Raw genomic sequence first — 25,758 nt, forward strand, 5'->3', positions numbered from 1 at the left:
GGCTGCTGGAAAAGTGAGTGAAGTCTAAAATATTGAGGACCCCGGCTATATGAGACAGACCCCCAGTGATCCACAGACTCCATTTTGTGATGTTACATTAGGCTCTTCAGATCAGTGTATTGGTTTCTAGAGTCTTGAGGGTGTATGGGCTGCCTAGCAACAATTGCCATTTGATGGTGTGATGTATGAATTAACTTTGATGTTTTGTATATTTTTCTCTCTGTTTTAGGGAGGTTTGTCCACATCATCTGATTTTGAAGATTAAAACTGCACGGTTGCTGTCATAGAGAGCTTGTGCTCAGCCAGAAAAACACAATGAGCAGACTTAAAAAGTCCCTTGTGGCCCACAGAGGAGCACGCCGCTCCACAGGGAAGACTCAATTTCTACTGGAACTTTCTGGAAAAGGCTTCTGAAACTCTGCGAGGTCACAAAGCGCCACACTAAGAGTGTTGATGTGCCAATAACGGGCAGACGAGTGGTCCACCCTTCTCTCTGCGGTCCTCAGGGGAGACGTGCTGGGGAAACGCTGCTTTCACAGCTGCCTCAGATGTGCTATATAGGCTCCTACATGCATTTTGCAGCAGGCTGCACTGAGGGTGAACCCACTTCTGTCTGCACACAGACTTATGGGTAATGGGGGCATGTGTCATGTGCTAACACATTAAGACGGGGGTTTTACTCTTCTCACAGGAGCCAGAGTGAGAAAGACATTCGGTGATATGTTCATTATGAGATTGCTGAATGAATTCATCCTAATAAAGGAACTTTAATCACAGCATCTGGCTTCCCGTTACCTCATTGCGTCAGATTTTTTCAGATTTTTTTTTTTTTTTGCTGGTTCAGTCATGTCAGTTTTTTTTTTTTTTTTTAAACATTATTTATTAATTTGCTTATTTTAATTTATTGTTTTTTTTTTTTATTATTAAAAAAAAGTTTTTATATGGTTTTTTTTTTTTTGGATGGCTGTTTTAGCTACATTTAGTTCATTTTATTATAATTTTGTATTTTATTGAGATATTTTTAAAAATTTTAATATTACATATCCATTTTGCACGTATAAAACTGTAATAAAACCACTCTTTTATTTTAATAATTTTATTAATTTTATTTTATTGTTTTTATTATTTTTTAACCTAGAGGGAAAGAGATGTTTTTTAATGTAGATTTATTTTTATTATTTTTAAATTATATATACATATAATTGGTACTTAAATGGTAAATAGAGTGGTACATAAATACAAATGAAAGTAAGTGACCAAGACCAAGCAAGTTTTTCTTCCCTCAGATCATATGTTGAAGGACATATTCATCATCATTCAATTCAATCATCATAATATCATGATTTTATACACATTATATATTCTAAATAATTGTATTAATTTTAATAGTACAATCCTTGTTGTAATAGTATCTGCATCCTAAGAATCGTTCTTCAAATACTGAATCATTCAGAAATGTGTTTTTTCTTTAGTTTGTTTGGAGTTGAATGCACATATGAAACATATACTGTACACTCTATGAAGACCATATTGATCAGGTTCACTTAAGTGTTGTTGGTGATGATCACATGGGGGATCTATAGTATGTTTTACTGCATGTTCACGTATCACCATAAACACAGGCTCGTTTTACTCATCCTCTGGTTTCCATTGATCAGTGTGGATGTTCTTCACTACCTCTGAAACCGATACAGTGGATGTGTACACCTCTCAACCTGTTAATGGTTTTATGTGGTCTCATGAAACACTGAAAAGTGAATTTGAGAATAATTGGGTGCACACAGCACACATCCACATGCCAACAGCCCGCATATCTGTAACATCCCACAGTTCAAGTCCTCATGAAATCAAAATGTAATCCGGTTTTATGCTGACTTTGAGTGAATAAGATGATCTGTGTTCTTTCCTGATTACTTCTTAAATCAAATTAAGTGTTTATCAGGAAACTATTCAATTCAGTTCTATTCTATTATATTTGTTACAATCTGCTCTCCGTGTTCTTGAACTTTCAGGAAGATAAATTCACGTGTCTTTCATGGTGGGTGAAAGTAAATTCATATTCTATGCTATGCAAAAATATGCACAGCTTTTTTAATTGCCTAGGCAGCTTTTTTCATTACCTTTATGCATTTCACAATTGACTTTTATTTGATAATTAACTTAAAGTGTCTCTTGCTTTTCTTCTTTATTAAACCTCTGTGATTAACTTTAAAAGTTCCTTTATGTTCCTAAGAGGCTGCAATCCGCAAAGATCAATAAACCTTTAGTGGAGTGTTTGAAGTTGGTTTTCTGGCAGAGGAGCTGTTTTTCTCAGTCAGCGCAGTGGTGTATATGCACATTTAGCCAGCGGGCCGTCCTTTGTTTCAGTCAGAGGTCAGCATCAGGGCTGAGTCATGGCCTCCTGTCTGTAATAGCACTGGTTTTAGTGACTGCATAATTAGCCTTGTGTTTGGTAAGGCCTAAACACACAGCGTTTAAAAGGTGTCACGAGGCCTGCCACAATTATGGAGATCAGACCAGTTTCAAATAATTATGATCATTTGCATAATTCAGTTAAATCATGTTAGAGACGTTTTCCCCCTAGATATTCTTTTCAATTTATTTGTTGTCCTGTTGATGGGTTGTCATCATTACATGGTATAAACACACACACACACACACACACACACACACACACACACACACACACACACACACACACACACACACACACACACACACACATATATATATATATAATTTATATTTTATTTTTTTCATAACACATTAATATGTGACTCTTTTATGCAAACTCTTTCCAGCACCATGGACAGTGATCATCTCTCCACAGATCTACAGTGGGTTTGATAATGTAAATGTAGCCTGAACCTGTCCTAGTCTGAATGTATGGACCATTGATTCATTGGCTTCTAAGCCGTCAAGCATTAATATCAGACTTGCATATCTGTTAGTTGATTTTAGGCAATCTTGGGAGATCATGTTTAATATCGTATGTTTCTCTGATGCTTCTGTCTTAGCTATTTCTTTGTGATTGTGACATTTTAATGTTTATGTACAAAATGTCTCCAGTGTCTCAGTTGCAAATCTTCAGTTGAAGAAAGTCCATCTGTTGGTCTCTTTCTGTCTCTCTTCTTCTCTCTTTGTTCAACTTCATCACAGTGAAGCAAGCTTGAAGTGTAACTATTAATAGTTTTTAGTTTTTTAACTGTTAATAGTTTTGAAGCATATGGGCTGACATCCCTCATGAGTTCCCACTCCTCATTCACTCATCAGACGAATTGAAATGTTTGAAATATCATCAGAATATATGTTATTTTGTGCACATGCAATGAAATAAAAAATGGCTTCAAACCGTTCTTTGATCATTTGTGTTCCCTGATCTGCCATAAATATACAATAATAATAATAATACATTAACTGTTGGTGTAGATATGATGTAGTATACAATCATAAATGTTATTGTATATTTGTAAAAATAATTAAATATTTTGCACTGCCTCATAATTTATTATTTAATTATTTATTAAATAAAATACCTTAAAACAACTGTATGTAGTTTTGTGTATTTTTGCTACTTTGGAGCCCCCTACAGATAAGTGAGTGGAATTCACTGTCGTAAGTGGATAGCTGTACTTTACACAGAGACAAATGCTGCTTCCAAATTCCCCTACTTATACTATGCTCTAAAAGTATGTACTCTTTTTGTGAAAAAAAAGTACATGCTTTTGAGTATGTATCAGAATAGTAGGCAAGTTTTGGGAAATACTAATTCTATTTTCGAATACTATTTAGGACTGGTAGTATACGAATAGAATACCCAATACGTCACTCATATAAGGTGTGTCCCAAACTGCGTACTTATGCACTATTCTATAATGTTTTTAAGTATAAATAGTGTTATAAATTCCAAAAAGAAAAAGTGCACTTTAAATACCCTGATGATGCACTTAAATAGCCAAAAAAAAAAAAAATTAAGTGTGGAATGTTGGACACTTCATGCACTCAACTGTTGCAGCATTAATTATGTAGCGAAGGAGGTGGGGCTATCAGACTCCATTTATGAATGACAAAATAACCTTATATAATTCATAAACTATATGGTTGAGGACATAGTACTTAAGTACATAGTGAATGAGTGCATAGTGTATAGTGCGTCATTTGGGACGCAGCTATAGTTTTGAATGAGGAAAAATGCAATGCTCAATGTCCACTCTATCGAAGGAAGCCTCGCCTTCTGAGTAAAAGAGCCAATCACTAATCGGTAAAGTCAGCACATCACTGCTGCTGCTGTTAGAAGTACCTGTTGCTATAGAAACAGTCAGAGTTCTGAGATGTGCGCTCAGGACTGCACATGCGCACTGGCTGGTCTAGCCTGAAAAATAAGCTTTTTTAACGCTATTTGTCAGATTATGTTGGTGATTTCAAATATTAAATTTAATCCTAAACTCTTTTAGCTAAAGGTTGCAGGCTTGCCTTCCAGTGGCTTTGAAAGTGATATGACATACAGCCAAGTATGGTGACCCATACTCAGAATTCGTGCTCTGCGTTTAACCCATCCAAAGTGCACACACACAGCAGTGAACACACACACACCATGAACACACACTCAGAGCAGTGGGCATTGCCGGCCCAAGACTTGAACCCACAACCTTAGGGTTAGGAGTCAAACTCTCTAACCACGAGGCCACAACTTTGGCTGTACACACGCATTTGTTGTTTGCTGTAAAGCAATCTGCCCTTTATGCAGAATTTCGTACCTGCTCACCAAACTCGTAACATTTGACTGATACGTAATTTAGCTCAGTTTTCCTCCGTTCATTATATGTAGGCCTACAGTATGTCAAAATACACACTTTAAAGTGAAGCATATTAAATTGCTGTGAGTGAGCACTAGATAATCTGTCAGTCTTCCTTACGTAGGCCTATTCTTTGACATTTGGCTCAACAGATTTAGAGACACGGCCATATTGACATTTAATTTCTCCCACTACTACTGCATTCTGTGTTCGTCTTCCTAGTCCTTAAGAAGAGAGGTCAAAGTTTGCTTCACTGTTTGCCAGGATTTACAACATCCTCCCCGTGAACTTATCAGGAAATGACATGAAGTTTCTGTCTCAAGTATTGACAAGTTCCAATCTTTTCATCTAAAGCTCTTGGCGATGACCCAGGCCATTTGGAAAGAGGTTCAATTTAAAACAAGATTAATGGTCTCACGTTAAGCCAATGTTGCATGATTTAAATAGACCTCAAAGAAACTAATAAGCCTGGGAATCAGAGAAGAGAATAAAACAGGTATGGGATATTCTGGGATCACGTGAACAGTCTTAAAGAGATAATGCACAAGACTATTTATTATAGAGAGAAAGACAATATTGAAATGTTTGACTAGGTTTCTTTATTAACGTTTTTTAATTATAGGCTAGAGATTAATTCAACTAATGAATTGCATATGTGTTCATAGAAAACAACATAAATCATAACATTAACTGAAGTGGGAATCTAAATGTTACACAGAAAGTAAAAATTTAAATATGTGAATGTAAAAAAATGAGAATCCAACACAATATATATATAATATTTGTTACATTATATTTTTTTTATTATAGCCCATTACCTTGCAGTTACGTTTTTTCCTTTTTGTCCTTATATGGTATGCAATCCGCAACGCTTCCGGTTGCTGCAAATGATACTATTCGGACGCGCCAGATTTAAATTAGGCCTACAAGAAGGTTTTCGCTGAAAAGCTAGTGAAATTTCATTGTTTCCTTACACAGTGGTATCATATGACTAATATAGCGCACGGAGTCGTGTGGATTACATTTATGACGGTTTAATGGTACTTTTGGTCCTTTTGGAGTTTGTCATCATCACCTGTCCGCGTCCATCTGCGTTGTGTGGAAAAAATCATCTGTAAACATCTCCTTCTCAAAGACACCAGTGAGTAAACGAGCTTTTATGTAGAGACTTCCAAGTTGTGTGTAGTATATGTTCTAGAAGGTGCTTTTGCAACTGTATATGCATAATATAAAAACAACCTTTGGAGTTCCAGCACATATATTGTTTAATTGAGATATTCTGGCATATCCTTGAAGAGGAAAAAGACATCCAGGGTTTATTATTTCTTAAAGCATTTACATTTCATGACCTGACATTGTCAAACCGCGATAAAGCTGTTTTGATGTGCAGTTAAGCTGACAGGAAGATGACAGTGTCCAAACTGTAATGAGTTTATCTGCTCAGAAAAAAAAAATAAAAAATAAAAAAATACAATATGAGGACAGTTACGTACAGAATGATGGATAATACAGCAGAAAAAAATAACCCAGTCAGTTGCCTTACAAGCCATAATGGTTTTCTATCATAATGCTGACTCACTCTTTTTCTTTTCTATTTTTATTTTTTTTTAATAATGAAGAATATTTTTCTATCCTCCATCCTTGACTCTCACATAAGCAGGGGCATATGTAGGGAAGGCATTGTCAACTCCAATCTGATTGGCATCAAATAACTGAGATGAAAAAAAGCCTATAAGCTAGTTTCTGCCATGGGATTTAAAAAAAAAAAAAAAAAAAAAAAAAAAACCTAATTGAGACTTTTATTTCATACTTGTAACTTTAAAAATAAATAAACAAATAAATTAATTAGTTAATTAGGGGGAAATTGAGATAAATTTATTTATTTGTTTATTCCGTGGTGGAAACAAGCTTTTATATACTGTAAAGAGACGTCTGCAGCAAATTAAATCTACAAAAGTTATTTTATACAGTATACCTAACATATTAAATACGAGTAAAATGTCTGCTTTAATGTTTCAAATAACATTTGTGAAAATAAAATATAAAAATATAGGTGAAATAATGTTTCATCATCATTCATGAAACATACTCATTCTAAACCTGTACTCACTAAAATATATCAAAGACAAAGTTTCATAGTAAATTTGAAAATTATTTTAAATGGTTAAAAACTTATCACTGACAAATGAATAAAACCTAGATTGGTAAATTACATTCTTTTATTTATTGATTTAAAATTACAATTATTTTTGTTTTTTTTGGGTTTTTTGTTTTATTATTTTATTATTATTGAGTAGTTTTTTAAACATATATTGTTTTTGTTTTTATATGACAAGATTTTTTTGTTATATGAACTTTTGTTACACTTAATGACATTGAAGTGGGTGTCTTCTGTAAATCATGGTAAAAATGTATGATGGTCATTATTTTTTAAAACATAAAACAGGAGACATTCTATATGGAGAAAAAAAATTACAGCTAAATTAATCTTTTATTTTTTTTATTTTTGTTTTTTATGCTTGAAAACTCCTCATTTTTGACCTATAAAAAACTCAAAACTTTATTGTCTGCTGTGTACTTTTAAGTGGATATGCAGTAGTTAAGCAAAGATATCAGTTTTCTCTAAACACAAGATCTGGCAGTTTGTGAGTCATGTCATCTTGTTTTGAAGGTTATGGTTTGTACGTCTCTCAGGAATGCTAATTACACGGCAGATATGCTTCTGTGTCCTTGTTTCTTGAAATAATAGATTTAATGACTAATCCGTAATGAATGGAAAATGTGAAAAGGCCGTCAACTCTTGATGTGGTCCTTAAGACTGCTCTCGATGATGCAGAAAAATGACACGGCTGTTGTTGAATGTGGTGCTTACATGGAACGATTTTTGATTAAAAACTTAAAACAAAAAAATCATGGTCGAATGTTTCTGATGCAATGAATCATTAAAAATGAACTGTTTCAGTACTGAATCAAGGATTGTAGGCAAATTACTGTAATGCATGGCCTCAGGCTTATTGCTATAGGGATGGGTATCATTAAGGTTTTAACTGTATTAGCCTACTACTCTTACCGATACTGCTTATTGGTGCTTATCGGTACTTTAACGGTATATATATATATATATATATATATATATATATATATATATATATGAAACAAATTAATAGCTGAATTAACATTGCTTTATATTCTGAAATGTAAAATAAATATTTACTGAAATGAATATAAAACATCAACTTGTAAATGCACCAGTGTGCAGGCATTTTTAGATAAGATAGAGTAAGAAAATGAACAAAGCAACAAATGAAAACAAACTGACAAATACAATAAAACAAAGATACAACTGAAATAAACAGTGCTTTAATTTATCCATGAAGGTCTACTAGCATTACTGTTCAGGTAAGTAATAGCCTTCAAAATAAATCTACTTAAGTAATCAAATGTAAATGAACACTGCACAGATTTGACTGTATGCATTGATACATCAATGCTTATTAAAGCTAACGTTATTCAGATTCAGAGCTGTGAGTGATTTTCTCTTTGCATTTTGTTGTATATTGACATACATCGGATTTTCTCCAAACTGTTCACGTCCACTTAAGACATAAACTGTGTTTAAGTGAACACTCTCCAAGCCGGCCATTTTGACATATCTTGTGTGTATTTGACCACTTAGACGTGCACCTGAAGCCCAAAGTATAATTTGCTTGTCTAGTTTCAGTCCTTATTGGAGCGCGCGCACACATTTCGGCATTATTGTGCTTTAAACATTTTATTATCAAACGTGCCGCAATTTAGCAATGGTAAAGACGGCATTTTACAACAATCACCGATTGTGCTGATTCTGACGTTAAGTTTGGGTTTTAGTGAGTAACAAATGCGCACCGCTGTTAAGGGAAGGAAGTTGCGCTAGACGAAATGCGGCTAGTTTTTAATAGTTTTACCTCTTATCTTCTTTTTCATAATCCTTAGAAGCCTAAAGTCTAAGCAGATGTTTGAATGTTCAGTTATCTTTGAATCTGCAAGATAATGTCTATATAGCAATAACAAATGTATGTGTGTTTTCTTAATCTCTTCAGTACCGACAGCAGAACCGTTAACGTCAGAGCTTATCGATACTCCGGTCTTTCATAATTTAGCCCCAGGGCCCATTTAATACTGGGTTTCGGTACCCATCCCTACTTATTGCTTTTATAAAATTCACTTAAAAGGCTCCAATGTTTAATATAAATATAAATAAATCTAATCAATTATTAAGATTTTTTTAAATTGTTTTTGAAAGTCTCTTATGCTCATCAAGACTGCATTTATTTGATTGAAATACAGTCAAAGCAGAAATATTGTGAAATATTATTACAATTTAAAATAGCTGTTTTCTAAATTAATATATTTTAAAATACAGTTTATTCCTGTGATGGTAAAGCTGTTTTCTTCAGCATCTTTACTCCAGCCTTGGTCACATGGTCCTTCAGAATCATTCTAATATGTTGATTTTGCTGCTCAAAAAAGGGGAAGAAGGAAAAAAAACTGTGTTTTCAGCATAAAACAATTATCATTGTTGAAGTCAGTTGTGCTGATTAATTGTATGTATTAATTGTCATTTTGATCAATTTAATGCATCATGTTTGATCAGTTTAATTCCTTGCTGAATAAAAATATTAATTTCTAAAAAAAAAAAATGAATAAAAATATTATTTCTGACCTTAAGCTTTTGAACTGGAGTGTATGTCTATCAAGTATACTGCATAATCTTCATTTACATTATTTATATGCCATCAATAAATAATATTTATAATTATGAAATAGGTAATGGTCAAAGCGAGTGAATGCGTAAAATATTAATATGTATGACTGACAGCTTTCCTGTTACTAGGGTGTTGCTATGCAGTTGCTAAGGCATTCTAAGTAGTTTTCAGTATGTTGCAGTAGTGTTCTAGCCTGTTCTCATTTTCCACCAAAACTAGGAAAGAAAGTGAACAGAAGTGGGCAGGGGGAAAAAAAATGACAGAAAAGGGACTTATTAAACCTACAGTTTGATATGACCAGTTCACTTTGCCAGAAGCTGTGAGCTGTTATGGCACTGGCTTGCAAAAAAAAAAAAAAAAAAAAAACAAGAGTGGCATTTATTCTCAAAAAATATATATATAATAATATTACTGGCAAGGCCTCAGAGGCTCAGCTCTAACTGCCCTCCCCTTCAGCTACTGTTCCCCCTCATCAGCATCAGAGACTGCCAGCTCCGCTTCAATCCTGAAGGGGAGACGCCATCTCTGGGGAGACCTGCCTGGATGGCACGGCCTAATTGGGGCCCGAGGATGAGGGGGCCGCTGTAACTGCCCTGTCAGAGGAACTAGGGACCGCTATGGCCACCACACGTAGATAAAGGTCAGTGATGGAAAAGAGAGAAGAACCACAGTGAGACAACAAGGCTAGAAGAGAGTAGATGAGATGAAAAGGCTACAAACATCTAAAGGCTATACACGTTTTTTTAAATTTCATAAACTTTAATCTTCGAAGATTAAGGCCAAGCGTTTTCAATTCTGAGAGACTGACAGAAAGCAAAAAAAAAACAAAACAATGAAAAGATAAAAAAAAAAAAAAATAAGAAAATTTTTCTTTTTTCTTTTCTCTTTGGTCTTAGGATAGCCAGTCAAATGGGAGGGTTTATAAATTAGAAATATGCAAATTGAAAGACTTGATTTGTATTCCGCTTTATTTGTGTTCCTCTGAGACTGTCCCCTCCATTATACTGTTTTAAAAGGATTACGGCTATCAAAAAGCATACTCAATTGAGACAGTCAGTAGTTATAATGAAAACGGCTCCTTCAAATGGAAGTCATTTCAATTCAAAAGCAAGAGGGAGTGATTTTTAAATGAAGGAACCCGAGTTAATGAAGAAATGTAGAGGCAGTGTTCGCTGCTGAATTAGGAAGAAAGCAAAACAAGATGGGATTTGCAGAACTTGAGAATACAAGGCTGATTTTCAAATACAGCAATTTTGTGCCGTGCACAGAAATCAAATTATAACGCTGCTTTGATTTTCATATTTGCAGTGTGGTGTTTCTTGTTTTCTGTGTGGTCCATTCGGTCATGCATTAAGGTAATTGTGAGGTTCGTCTGAGCTTATTTTAGCTGCAGATTTGTTCTGCGTTTGTTCTATCCTTTCTGGCTCTTAGATATGTGAGGAACATTGAGTTTTTTCCCCACACTGTGGGTTTTGGCACCATATCAATCCTGCCTCAGCATTTCAGCATGTTGAAACCGCTGCTTACACGGCCTTTGCTGTCCATGATAGGGAGTCAACAGTGACAAACAGGAACGTTTGACATTACCCTTGACCAAGGACTCGAAAACACACACACACACACACACACACACACACACACACACACACACACACAGACACACACACACACACACACACACACACACACACACACACACAAACAAAAAAAAAAGTGATATTTGTATCTTGTGCATTTTGATTGTTTCCCTCTGCTCTCATTTCCTGTCTTCTCTCTCCAATTTCTGGTTTTGAATATCACTGAATATCACTCTATTTATGAAGACAGGAAGAAGGGTGACAGCCTTGTTAGACTGCAAAATTAAAGTCGCTCTGTTTTAAAGTGTAAAACTGTTGTTTGTGGCAGCAGATATTTTCTTTGTTATTATGACGTAAATAAAACAGTATAAAAACAGATTATCAAGAAAAAAAAAGTAGGGTGGAGACTTGGTAATGTGCATTGGTTGTTGATTGGATGTGTGCGTTGCACTCAGAAGTAGAGGCAGATGAAAGTGTGCTTGCAGTACACATTACTGTTGGATCCAATATAGTCAGACTCAGCACTGCATCTTCTTTTTCTTTCAGTCTCTCTAAAAGCTTGCATCGAACTTTCTTGTTTAAAAACAAATCCACAGTAAAGCAATCAATCAGTGTTTCACTGATGCAATCTGGAGCTGTTTACTAATGTTACGACGCAACTAAAGACAACAGAACCCCTTGTAATCAGTGATTCTGTCTTCACTGGATGTGGCATGATTGACACAACAAACCCCTGACAGTAAACTGATGTCCTGTTCTATTTCTGATATACTCCAAGCACTCGCTGCATCAGACGTGAAAGAGAAAAGGATTCATGACATGACACAACAACGCTTGCGTCCAATGTAGATACGGTCTTAGGATCACAAGGAAGGCGATTCAGAGGCTTTTTGCTGATGGAGTAATCCTGTGTTGGCATCTCTCTAGTGTTTCCTCTCCTCCTGTCACGTGTGCAAATCAGAGAGTGGGGCTAAAGAGGTATTGATGTAGAAGCAGGCGTTGATCATCTGCAGAGGCAGTCTTTCGTTGCACTACGACGTCATAATGTGACAAATTCCAAAACAAGTCATTTTGGCAGCTTGGATTCAGTAACGGCTGCATTGAGCTAACAAGGAAGATTTGAGTTCTGAAACTTACAGGATGTTTTTATAGTACATTGAGCTGTTATATGTTAAAAGATCAAGGGAAATTTGATTTCTCAGTTCATGATCCCTTTAATTATGGCTCTACATCTGGGTGCGTTTGGCTTGAAGCGGCACTGCGCAGACCTGTTGGTGTATGACAAAGTACCATGAGAGCTATCAAGAGCAGATGCTTTCAATCATTCTCATGCAGCTTTACATACATCGATCGATCTCGTATGTAATGCAGACGACGCCTTGTGTATTTGGTACCATGTGGTCTAGGAATATAATCTGATTCGTTGACGTGCGCTGTCAAATGTGTATATTTTTGCCTGACTAGATTGTTTGACATCATGAATTATCTCCCAGAGCATTTTTTGGACCCTTGGTATATTCTGGTCATTTTTTTAAACCATTTTTTTTAATTATGTCAGCGTGTTGTTGTGTGATTAAATGCTTTAGCATATTGTAGGTATATGTGGAAACAGTGTCACCTATTGGTCAATAGTCATAAGCAGTTGCATTCTGTTCTAATTAATTCTACATCTGACTTGTAAACCACCTTCATCACCAAAATGACATAATTATTCAATTTTATGTTTTGCCCCATAACTGCTTCTTGCAGCTTTACAATAATGACCATATGACTATACTTTTTCCTCATTATAATAACTGTTTTAAATCATCTAAATATATAAGTAATAGTTCATTGCACTGTTTAAATGTCATTTAAAAAGATGGTATATCAGCATAAAATTCAGTTAACATTTGTTTACTGGTGTGTGTTTATTGGCAATTGATTTTTAGAGCTTTTTCTATGTGTATAATTGTATTTATTTGGTGGAATAGCTTGTAAATAAAACGTTACATGTAACTTGGGCACTGTAATGTGATGCAGAAGAAATCTCCATTTATACTGGAGACCAAATAAAATGTAGCCTGATTCTGTAACATCTAAATGAGAGTTATCATGCTAATTAGCACCAACAACAAAGCCTCATTATTATTCCCCACATGTAGTGTTTTGCAAAGCGATGAACCGCCGCATCTGACATCTCCTTCATTACGTTTGACTGACTCATTTCATCAACTTTGGTGTTCATGTGGTCGAGAAAATGCGCTAGCATGTAAAAAGTCTTGCCGTCAGCAGTCCCTGCTCTTTTGAGAGCCTCTCTTTAGCTCTGAAGGGTGTCCGGGATAATGGTGTACACCAAGACCGGCTCCCAGCAAACACAGAGTGTGCTGCATGCAGAGACAAACGCCGACTGCGGCATCTCAAAATGAGTTCACACCCTCAATTTCATACCTGCTATTCAGTTCTTCATGAGAAGCGCTCTGATACGCTGCACAATTTTATGTATTGTCGTGTTGTGTCTTGTTGCTGTGGGAGTTTTACAGGGATGTTATTGATAATATTCATATGCAAAGAACCACAGATGGCTCTAAATAGACAAAAATGCTAATTTCACCAACTTTAAAATAGCCTGGATTTATTTTACCTGAGCTTTATGGCACCTTATCAGCTGTACTGGTATTGTCTTCAGCGATGAAGAATGTCATGATGGGGAAAACAATTGTAGGGTGCTTTCAACATTGTGAATTTGATTCACTATAAGACTGAACGTAAGCAAACAGAGATGGCCTATTTTCTTCCAGGGTGTTGGCCTGTCTCTGTGGCCTTAAATGGATTCACTCCAGTGTTTCCCACACGTAGACTTTACTTGGGCAGGCCGCACAGGTATATTAACAGATGCCCAAATATATTTGTAAAAACATTTTTTTTGTGTTTATTATTTTTATTCTCTTATACTTTTATACTTAATATTAAAATGTCCTCTCACCCTACAAGTTTTGTATCTGCTCGTTCTGTGTGCGCCGGTACTGTTTACTCCTGCTGACATTTCCCATGCGATGATCATTTTAGGCATCTTTTATTTGGGGGATGGAAAAACATAAATCGCAATACAGCCTATTAATTATTAAACTTCAAAAATTTGCTACCACCGTAAGTATATTTCAAACCTGTGGGAAGCACTGCACTCCATGAACATAAAGTAGTTTTGGAACTTTAAACATTTAGGACGTGCAATTTTCTGTGCAACATAGTGTTTTTTTTTTTTTTTTGTGTGTGTGTCTTTTACTCTTTCCTTCTTGCCTCTTCCTGGAATAGAGGGAACTGGTGTCGTAACAAATTTCTAACTCTTAACTTAAAACATAAATTAAACACCATTTTCAAAAAAAGAAGAAAAAAAAAAGAATTTACAGTTTCAGGATACGTTGTAGATTTCTGAACTCTAATCATAAATGTAATGTACTATTAGTACTCTTAGACTTTTTTCATTGTTATATCAGGACAATTATGCATTCTTGATTTTTTTTTTTTAATAATTGATTTAATATTTTTAAATTAAAGTCAGTACAACAAATGCTACAATTATGTAAAATTGCTTATATACTGTATATTCATTCATGGCATTTCATGTCATTACTGTGAAATGAAAATGAAATGAAAAACAGTATATCACTAAAAACAGTATTAAATCATAAAGCATTATATTATATATATATATATATATATATATATAATGTTTTAGAAGTTATTACTGTTTTCATTTTATTTTCATTTGTAATGAGAATTGTGGGATAAAATGAGCTAGTCACAAAAAATGAGCTAGTGCAAAAAATAAATAAAAATATCTTATGGTTCTTTGTTTTGCAAAATATATAGAGTGAAATCAGGTTAATTGGGATTCATTTTGGGGGTTAACCCCCCCCCCCCATTCAGCTCAGTGCTAAAAAACTGTCCCAGTATCTTGATTTAACACCCCCCCCCCAACCCCCACCCTTTTTTTTCTTCTTTTAATTTTTGAAAGTGAAAGTGTCATGAGGCCAAGTATGGTGCTCTGCATTTAACCCATCCAAGTGAACACACACAGCAGTGATTTGTGAACACACACACATAAGGTGAACACGCACCCGGAGCAGTCTTTCTTTTAATTTTTGGGATAAAGTGTGTCCTCGACTCGAGATCCTTCTAAATACTAGAATATTATTTCAAAGTTTGAGTCACAAAAAAACAAACAAAAAAAACCCCACATAGTTCCAGGCATTGATACAAAACACTTCCCGGTCTTGTCTATACAATCAGTCTCGTTGTGTTTCTTGCCTGAAGGCAAGCATGAGATGGACAGTGAGAGAGATGCCTTCCAGCAGAGCATAAAAACAGCTCCCTTTCCTCCAGGGCCCATCTGTCTGCGAGCCAACCCTCAGATTCCCTTTAAAGAGGTCAGAGGCCAATGTCAGACTCAGCCCAAGGCTTTTTGTAATGTCTTCACATGATCTGATGTCTTTTGCGATTTGATATGTGTCCTGTCAAACCAACTTGTTCAGTATGAACGCTTACAGATGTATAGATCTGAGTAATGCCTGGAATGAGCCTTTTCAACTTAACAGTTTCATGAATACTTTCTGTGTAGAAAGTAGCAAAACAGTTTGACATCTAAGCATAACAAAATCATGTATTAAGTTATGTGAGCAGTATCTGAGACTGTATACTGTCAGAAGAAATGTTTCTCTGTGGCTGTTGTAACCCCATTAAGCCACTGTTATCTTTGGATATCATTTTGGAGCTTTCTGTAAAGCCGTGGTTATCTTTGGACATCATTTCAGAGCATTTCATAAAGCCTTGGCTATCTCCGGACCTTGTTTTGGAATACAATGTGTCTTTGGACCTCATATTGGCACATTCTGAAAAAACGTGATTATTTTAAATATCCTTTTTTTTTTTTTACCTATGACTCACGTTCTCCATAAAATCAAGTATGATTAATAGTAAACATATTTAAGAATAATTTATTTTTAGAATAATTTAACATTAATAATATTTATTTTTAATTATATATATATATTATATATATATATATATATATATATATATATAATAATTTATAATTTATATATGTATTTATCTCAGTTTCATTGTTCAAACTTTTTTTCCTCCCTAAAGCTCGTTTGAAATTAAGATAATTTGATATGTTGTTATAGTGTGTAGGAAGCCTGTTTGTATCCAGCAGCTTTAGGAGGTGCCTTCATGCACAAATTGAAGCATGTGTCAAAGCCTGTTTCAATGCCACCAATGCATATTCTACCTGTATGCTGAGATATGTACCTAGGCTATATATTGGGGCAAATTTGAGCTACCATACAATACAGTATATAAGCTATACTGTGCAATGGATCTCAGATGGGGAGGAAAAGAAGAGATTTATGATACACAACAATCTATTATGGAGCTGAACATAACGGCACAATCTAAGGGAGGAAATGGGCTGGAAATTCTGTTCTTCATGCTGCAGTGATTCATCCTTCTGAGGGAACCTCCACATCATCAGCCTAAACTGATCTGAAATCAGGGAGCTAAATGGTGATATTGTGACTCCTCCATTGTAAATTGAACTTTTGAGATCTCTGTGAGCTGGTCAAGTAAAGGAAATTACATAACCCATGAAACCTGTCATGTAATATTTTAGTACAAAATGAAAGCAGATGACATGGAATTAAGACAGATTTACTAATTTGACATACGTTTTGTAAAAGCGTTTCCCTGCAGAGATAGCCTGGATATTTTTTTACCTTCATGAAAATGTTTAAATAACATGATATGGGCATGTTTCGCCTAACCATGAATAACATGATTTCCCTGAATGACCTTTCATTTCAGAATGGGCTTTTTCATTTCTTAATTTTACCCATTTTTCCCCTCATGTGTATCTCATTTCCCTTTTTGCCACCGGCTGTCTCTCTTTCTCTCGTTCTGTCTATTTTCCCTCTGCTGAGAGCTGTGCACTGACACAGTTCAGCCCAGGGGTGTAGCGTGGTCTGCTTCACTCCTCTATAGCTCACCCTGGTCAAGGTTGCACTGAAAAGCTAGTGTCTGCATTCCCATAATCCTTACTGAGCAGGTTGCCAGGAGTAATTTTTATCGCTTTTTCTGAGCTCTACTCCTAGTGTTCCTTACTATAACACTGACCTCTTTGTAGTCGGGGTGGTTAATGATTGCAGACTTGAACCTAGAAGTTTGATCCCTGAGAAAGACGCTTAACCTCAGATTACTGCAGTAGTCTGAACCTGTATTAAGTGTGTAGTGTTTCTTAGGACGAAAGGAATAGGACATCCAAAAATTTGCTGAACGTGTACTCACCCCCAGACCATCCAAGATGTAGACAAGTTTTTTAAATGAATCATATTTTGGAGAATTTTTGCATTAAATACCTTAGTCACCAATGGATCCTCTATGTTTGAATCTAAACAGCTGATAAAAACATCACAGTAATCCAAATATCTTTAGTCCATCAGTAAATGTCTTGTAAAACGAGAAGCTACATGTTTGTAAGAAACACTCCATCATTAAGGTATTTTAACTTAAAATACCATTTTTTAGAGCTGTTTTGAACTGTTTTTACTTGTAAACAGTGCATGACCTGTGCATATTTCTCCCCTGATTCAGATGAGATTATTATTTTTTTTTCACTGGAGTAAGCAATATTATGGATACAGGACTCGTATTTTAGCCGGAAGCAACAGTTTGAAGTTACACCTTTTTTCAGTTTTATCAGCTGTTTGGACTCTCATTCTGATGGCACCCATTCACTGCAGAGGATCCATTGGTGAGCAAGTGATGTAATGCTAAATTTCTCAAAATCTGCTCTGAAAAAAGAAAGAAAAAAAACTCATCTTGGATGGTCTGAGGGTAAGTACATTTTTTGCTAATTTTCATTTCTGGGTGAACTATTCCTTTGGCAAGTACCATTCTAGAACTGTATATTATAGACATTTACAGAAGAATTTGTCAGCGTGTATTCAGTGGGATAGCAGTGTTCTTCCTGATGTTCATTTACTCCCAAACCGCTGTGTTAAAATGTAGTCACAGAGATAATAGCACATAAGAGATAATGGCACCAATGCCATCAGACCCTGACCCAGTGAGAAGTATTAAAAGTAAAAAAAATAAAAATAAAAAAAAAATATTAAAGAATAGTTCACCCAAAAGGGAAAAATCTGTCATCAGTTACTGTTGAGCTCCAGAAATGTTCTGCACTTCTGTCCTGCTCTCCTGTAGCTCTCAGATTGTTTTTATTTATTTATTTATTTATTTATTTTTATTTTTTTTTGTGTGTGTGTGTGTGTGTGTGTGTGTGTGTGTGTGTGTGTGTGTTAATGTTTATATAAATATAAATGGTCAGATTTGACATCAGTGATATCAAAAGTCATCAGTTCTCACATCTCAATTGAATGTAATTGACGTCAAGCCTCACGCGATGTGTCATGACATTTAAAAAGGTGCAAACATGAATGTGGTTTGAAAGCTGTGATAGAAAACACATTTATGGTTGGGTTGTTTATTCTTTTAGAACTGTAATAGTAATTTAATTCTATTTAGAAGATTTTTTTTTTTTTTTTTTTTTACAACTTTACCATGGTAAATTTAGTTTTTAAAATACTAGTTCATACAGCAGTGTCTACAGTGAAGTTGTGGTACAGTATTAGCCTTTAACTGTTATCAAAATGAAAAATGCAGTGACAATTAATACAAATTAAAATAACCATTTTCTTTTTCTAAATATATTTAAAAATGTCATTTTATTTTTTTGATTTTTTTTTTTTACAGTGTAAAATTCTTTACTTTCACATTTATTTTAATCAGTTTAATATATCTTTGCTGAAAAAAAGTATTTATTAAAAAAAAAAAATCTTATTGACCTCAAACTTTTGATTGGTAGTGTAATTGAATGCAATAGATTATTATTTCACAGATGCAACTACTGCAGAATCTATTATTTTGTGTGAACTATGCCTACCATAGTAAATGTTTGTAAGGGCCTTTGTGTATCTCTTTATTAAATAATTTCTAATTCTCAGAACAACCATGATGTGAATGTATTTCCCTTTTTATCTTTTCTCAGTGTTTGTTTTAAAATATGTTTTTATATTAATGCAGTTCACTTTATAGCACTTCAAGAGTAGATTCCTTTAATTAAACCATATCTCACAATCAAGAAAAGAGATCAAGAAAATCCAGTTTATTTACCATTTTTATGTTTTAGATTTTTTTTTACCCTCTTGTTTCCTCCTATAACTCACATCTTCATTTCTAAAGCGTCTTTCCCACAAGCTTTGGCATATTCCCTTCTTGTGGTCTTATAAGGTCTTGTGCCAAATTTGACTTTTTGAGGTTCCCACGTGTGGCTCCTCACATCAGAGCTGTTAACACCTCCTCTCGCTTCTCTGTCTCCTCTGGGGGTTTACAGCTGCTGTTTCTTCTGTCTCTGCTCTTGATCACACGAGGTGGTGAAGTCTTCATTGCAAAACCCAGCGGATGGCATGAAAAGAAATGTTAAAAGGTTCTAAGAAAGGCTGGGTTGAATCCAGGCCAGCTTTCAGGAGGCAGTTGAGGTCACATCCAGCGAGGCTCGACTGAGCTGGGGTAAAACAGTTCAAGGGAATATTACAGCCACATTAATGTTATTCTTTATGTGTCTAAACACAAGCTCAAAGCCATGTGAGACTTTGTGTAACCATGATTTTTACAATGCTTACAGGCTGTTGTAAGGCTTATTGCTTCTATAAAACAACACTACACTCTTAAAAATAAAGTTTCTTTATTGGCATCTGTGGTTCTATAAAGAACCTTTAACATCCACGGAAGCTTTCCATTATTAAAATGTTAATGTGGTTCTTTAAGAACTGTTCACAGAAAGGATCTTTGGGGAACCAAAAAAGGTTCTTCTATGGCATTCAATGTGAAAAGCGCTTTTTGGGTTGTATGATGAAAGACATGGGGGAAAAAAAGTGAAAATGAACAATTCACTTGCCAACTAATATAATTCATTAGCATAAAATAAGGTCATATTGGAGATATAGAGAGTTGGGGCATTAATGTAGAATTCCTGTGTGTGTGTGTATCGGCTATTTTACAAGGACTTTGAACATCCAATCGGAATTTAGAGGCAAAACTATCAACAACATTTATCTTTTGTGTGTGTGTTTTTTTTCTTCTTCTTCTTTTTTTCTCTCGGAGTAATGAAGGAAGATTTCGGTTTGAGTCTCAGTGGTAGGTCATTTTGTTGTGTATTTGTAAATGATATGGGTAAATAGTTCTTGAATTTTTTATTTGTGAAATTCCGGCAAATGGAATGAGCTTTAAAGGCAACATAAAATCTGAATGGACCCTATTTCATTTTTAATGCTCCAAATCTCATTGTGAATGATTTATCAGTCCAAAGAAAATGTGTGTTTGTAATGTTTCATCAAAATGTAATAACTAGCGCTGCCTTTATTTATTTATTGTAGCGCTCTTATTTTTTTTTAACCCTTGAAGTCCTTTCTCATTGAGTATCCAATAGCAAAACATCACATTATTGTAGAAATGTGGGCTGTGAATATGTTGACTTTAAGACACTGATGTCAAAAATGTTCACTCATGCAAACAACACAAAATATTAGTTCTACAGTAGATGTTCTGTGACTCTTGGAGGACTGATAGATTTTCATCCCCTACTCTTCATTTGTAATCAGTGCAGACTCTCAATCTAGTTTGTTACTGATATTAATTTAGATTAAACAGAGTGAAACTCATTAACATGACTTCAACTGTCAACTCTTGAAAAAAAAAAAGCGAGTATGTGTATTAATGGATTTGTGTACTTGTGTGTACATAGGCTATAATATGTTTGTGTGTATGAGCAGTTTGAGTAGCGTGTGTGTGTGTATTTGTCCATTCTAATAACGTGTTGGCATGTGAATAACATTACATTGTTACTTTATTAGAACCTTAATTTCTAGGGTTTATAGTTAATGGCATCAATCAATTTTTCAAACTATGATTCAGATAATGCATTTTGCATTTTTTTCATTAGGTTTATTTTATTATTTTATTTTATTCAAAGTGCTTGTAGCGTCATGGGGATGCTGGTGTATATTGATTTATTTTTATTTGTTTCAAAGTGCTTACCATCTGTAGAGTCGTGAGGATGCTGGTGCGTATCAATTTTATTTTATTTTGGAAGCAGTAGAACTCTTACCCTGATTGGATAGTGAAGTTTTTTTAAAAAAATACATTTTGAGGATTTTAAAATAATAGCTCTAGATAAATTCTTTTCGAAATCGAAAAACATTGATAGCCACAGAGTTTCAGAATTAAGTTTAAAGGGGTGATATGATGCAATTTACGTTTTTCCTTTCTCTTTGTTGTGTTACAAGCTCTTGGTGCATAAAGAAGATCTGTGAAGTTGCCAAGACTAAAGTCTCAAATCCAAAGAGATATTCTTTATAAAAGTTAAGAACCAACCACTCCTACCTAAATCGGCTCATTCTAACATGCCCCCATGTCTACATCACAATGTGGGAAGATTTGCATAATGGCGCCCAAATGTTCACGCAAAGAAAGAAGGCTTAACTTTGATTCTCGCTGTAGTATTGTTGTTGCTGCCACTGTTGCGGAGATGCTGTGTGTTTCATTGTGAAAGCGAAACTACTTTGTTTGGCCTTCCAAAAGAGGACGATATCCACTTCATCATGCCTAGAGCTGATCTGTGCTAGTCGCTGAGGAAATGCATCAACTTTGCATTGTGGATCGCCAGATTGGCTTTCACAGTGGACGAAGTGGAGTCCAGCCCGGGGTCGTCACATGTGGTTACCCGCCGTTCACTCCTTCAGCTTCACCGTTCTCAAGCCCACCAGCCACAGCTCACTCAGCCCGCCGGCCGTTCCTTAGTTCCAACTTTGCAAGGACAGTCTGGCACTTTTGACTCACAGCCTGTAAGTAAGTTTTTTTAATATTTAAAGAATTTGCCACTGATGATTCAAATGTGAGTGTTGAGCAGTGTAGAGTAGTGCTTGTTGTTTGTCGTTTCTCCAAACATGGTTTTATGTTTACGCAGCGTGATACGCAACACAACACAACACGTAAAAAGACAGTACAAGTTATTATAATCAATAATTATGTCCCCACTGGATGCAACAAATGCCTCGTTTATAATGGGTTTTATTGTTTTTGTCTTGTCACGCCGAGACACAAGGTATCAAAGTAAGTTAAGGGACGTAACATTTCCGTCACACTTAAGGTATTCAGCCAATCACAACGCACTTGATAGCTGCCCAATCAGCGTACACCTCGCTTTTCAGAACGATGAGCTTTGTAAAAACTGACACATTTCAGAAAGGCGGGGCATAGAGAAGCAACAATAATGTATATTATGTGGAAAATAATGTGCTTTTTGAACCTTAAACCGCATAAACACATTGCATTACACCAAATACACAACATAATCTTCCTTTTAGCAACCTCATATGACCCCTTTAATCTACCACAACTTCAAGTGTTCAATATCTGCATTGAAGTGGAAACTCTTGCCGTCAGTCACCACATTAACACATATTTTTGCTGTCAGGTTGCTGTTGCGTCTAGCACACATCAGCTGGAAAGACATTCATGTATCCTATGCAGCGTAAAGACAGTGATGGCCATTTCACGACCCCACTAACCTCGTGAAACCGATCTTCCAGTGGCCGTTCGCTCTGAAGGACTCTTCATTTACAGGAGCTGCTGTGAAAACCTCTGCTTTTTTCTCCTGTAGATTGGTTATTGATTTCTATTTTTTTCTGCCTGTACTGCTCACTGACCAATTTTGTTCGCCCCTCTCGTACTGACCGTACACGTCTGGTTTCGACTGCTATCCCGTTGCATGAAATATACTAAAAATAATTTGCTGTGTCATCGGGCTGGCCCTCTGCTCATAAATAACAATCATTTCAGAAGTCAGCCCATTGAGCTCTATAAAGCAATATTTTCTGAAGCATTTATTTCCCGTTTTCTCTGGACTGCTCTCATTTATCATGAGCCGCGCAGGTAGCGGCTGCTTTCTCCATGCACGCAGACAGGCGATATTCCACTCTCAGAAATTGTTGTCCCCTCAACACTGGCCTAGCTCAAGTCCAACATGAAATAGAAAAGTGCATTTTTCTCATGCTGGTCAGGTGTGAAGCAAGTGAAAATAATGACTGCTGCTTTGTTTTGGGGGAGGGTCCTGAGGGGGAGCGGTGTCTGGGGACTGAGAAATCTCTCAGTATTCTGAACCCCTGTGTGACCGCTCTTGTTCATCTGGGAATTACAGTGACACTTCATGTGCCTCTGTGAATAAGTGAATAAATTCAGCACACATCAAAATCTGTGACTGTTGAATCTCACGGAGTTCAGTCTGTCTGTGGCTCGCTCTTTCTTGTTTCTTTCCTTTTTTGCTCTTTCTTGACTCTTTCTCATTCTTTTTCTTGCTCTTGATCCTTTCTTTCCGCTTTCTTAATTCTTTTGCTCTTTGATTCAGTAATTCTTTCACTCTTTCTTAATTTTCTCAATCTTTCATTCTTTCTTGATTCTTTTCCTCAATATTTTGCATATTTTTCATTGTTATTTTTCCTTCATTCTTTCTCTATTCAATCTTTTTCTCATTTTTTCGCTCTTCATTTTTCATCATTCTTTCACTTCATTCTATCCTTCCTCATTCTTTCACTCTTTCCAGATTCATTTAGTCTTTTGCTCTTTCATGATTCGTTCTTTCATTCTTTTGATCTTTTTTGACTCATTCTTTGCTTTTTTGCTTTCATTATTGTCTTTCCTTATTCTTTTGCTGTTTGTTGTTCATTAATTCTTTCTTTTGCTGTTTTATGATTCTTTCCTTAATTCATTTGCTCTTTTTATGATTTTTTTTAGCACTTTCTTGATTCTTTGTCTTTTTTTGTTTTCCACACTTTCTTGAATCTTTATTTCTCTTGCTGTTTTATTTTCTTGATTCTTTCTTTTGCTTTTTGTTTTGGTCTTTCTTTCATGCTTTCTGATGCACTTTTTGCTCTTTTCATTCTTTAGGCTTTCGGTTTTTGCTCCTTTCCTTCCTGATAACCCCCCCCCACCCCCCTTTTTTGAAAAACAACAATGCAAAAAGGAACTGAAGGAAAATTCAATTTGATCATGCTGTGTTTTATCTTGTGGGACAAACCGTGACCTTTTCCACTCGTAATATGAGCTTAAAATAATAAGTCATGTTGGGACGGATATGAAAACAGACACATTATTGTATGATCATATTATGCTTCCTAATTCTCAGTCACTGGCCGGACATCAGGTCATCTGTGAGATGACAATCAACTGACATCAGAAGTCATTTTTGACATTTACTATGAAAAATTCAATTTACAATGCTCCGTACAATAATAATAATAATAATAATAATAATAATAATAATAATAATAATAATAATAATAATAATAAAAATTCACAGAATCACAAATGACAGCTTCCATCATCTACAGTTTTTTTTTTTTTTTTTTGTACAGATTATAATTTTAACAGGTGCTTTTATCCAAAAGGATGAAAAAAGCAATTTGTGAGACAGGTGCTAATATATTTAACAATACCACAGTTTTTTAAAAAACAAATTTCTTGTAATTATAACTTAAACTTAATAAGATGTTATAATGGCTGGCTAAGGTTTTCTGAATACCTGTAGTACATGTTATATAATCTTTACAAATGATGTGGAAATAAGTTGTGGCATATGTGGAGTCCATAATAGATGAGCTCAATATTCTATGTAAATACTAACGGAAAGTAATAGAGATGATGTAGCAGTAGAATTATTGTAAAGACTGTGTTGAGCCTCACGATAAGCTTTATGTGGTTATGTGCTAGTACAGATGCTAAAGTTGAAGTAGGGCATTCAGATACAGTACCACAGTTAGAAACGTCCCCTGGTAAATCCTCTCACATCTCTGTTTGACACACAGTGGGAGCCCACAACAACAACATGAGCCCTGGCATGCTAATTAACTGCTGAATGCTCCGTCTAATTGGCTGCTCAATAAAACATGAGGAAGGCTGTTAACGAGACGGAACGATCATTAGTAAGAAGTTGATTACATTGTGTTGATTAATACAATTACTAATGACCAGCAGTGTATAGAGAGCTTCAGATAGAATACAGTGTGGGAATAAACACTCACACTACACTGTGTGTGTGTGTGTGTGTGTGTGTGTGTGTGTGTGTGTGTGTGTGCAGTTAGTTAAACAATGATTTTTGTGGTCTCGGCTTTTTAAAGGAATTTCTGTAGGTCATTTTTGCAATATCTGACACAAGTAATCTTTTGGCAACCCAACACAATTAACTAACTTATTTTAACACTTTAATACTAAACTTTGTGATATGTAATGGGTTGACACATTATTATTAACTTATTTTAAATTTTAAATCAACATCAAGTGATTAAGTTAAATTTTATCAAAACTTTTCTTTTAAAAAGTGCCTTTTAAAGTGTGTACTAACTTGTCATTTTTAGTTGTCTTTTAGCCTTCACTAGTTTATTTTAAATTGTCCTGCAGGGTGACATTAATTTTTAAAAATACAAATATTCCATGTAGATTCTCAATTAATATGAGTTTAGAAAAGTTGCATGCATAACAATTATAGAA

The 25,758-nt window shown here is 35.2% G+C and overlaps 1 protein-coding gene and 1 long non-coding RNA gene across 2 annotated transcripts in view; both read left to right on the forward strand.

Moving 5' to 3' along the window:
• Window positions 1-811, forward strand: part of LOC122148775 (KH domain-containing, RNA-binding, signal transduction-associated protein 3-like) — a 130,856-nt gene extending 130,045 nt beyond the window's left edge. The window contains exon 11 of the transcript XR_006162612.1: window positions 230-811. The gene's annotated coding sequence lies outside the window, so the exon portion shown is untranslated. The remainder of the gene's footprint in view (window positions 1-229) is intronic.
• A 4,845-nt stretch (window positions 812-5,656) lies between these two features.
• The window catches only part of LOC122148776, a 40,166-nt gene continuing 20,064 nt past the window's right edge, over window positions 5,657-25,758 (forward strand). The window contains exon 1 of the long non-coding RNA XR_006162613.1: window positions 5,657-5,937. This is a non-coding gene — a long non-coding RNA (uncharacterized LOC122148776). The remainder of the gene's footprint in view (window positions 5,938-25,758) is intronic.

This window comes from Cyprinus carpio, chromosome A19 (assembly GCF_018340385.1).
Source record: "Cyprinus carpio isolate SPL01 chromosome A19, ASM1834038v1, whole genome shotgun sequence".
NCBI classification, from domain to species: domain Eukaryota; kingdom Metazoa; phylum Chordata; class Actinopteri; order Cypriniformes; family Cyprinidae; genus Cyprinus; species Cyprinus carpio.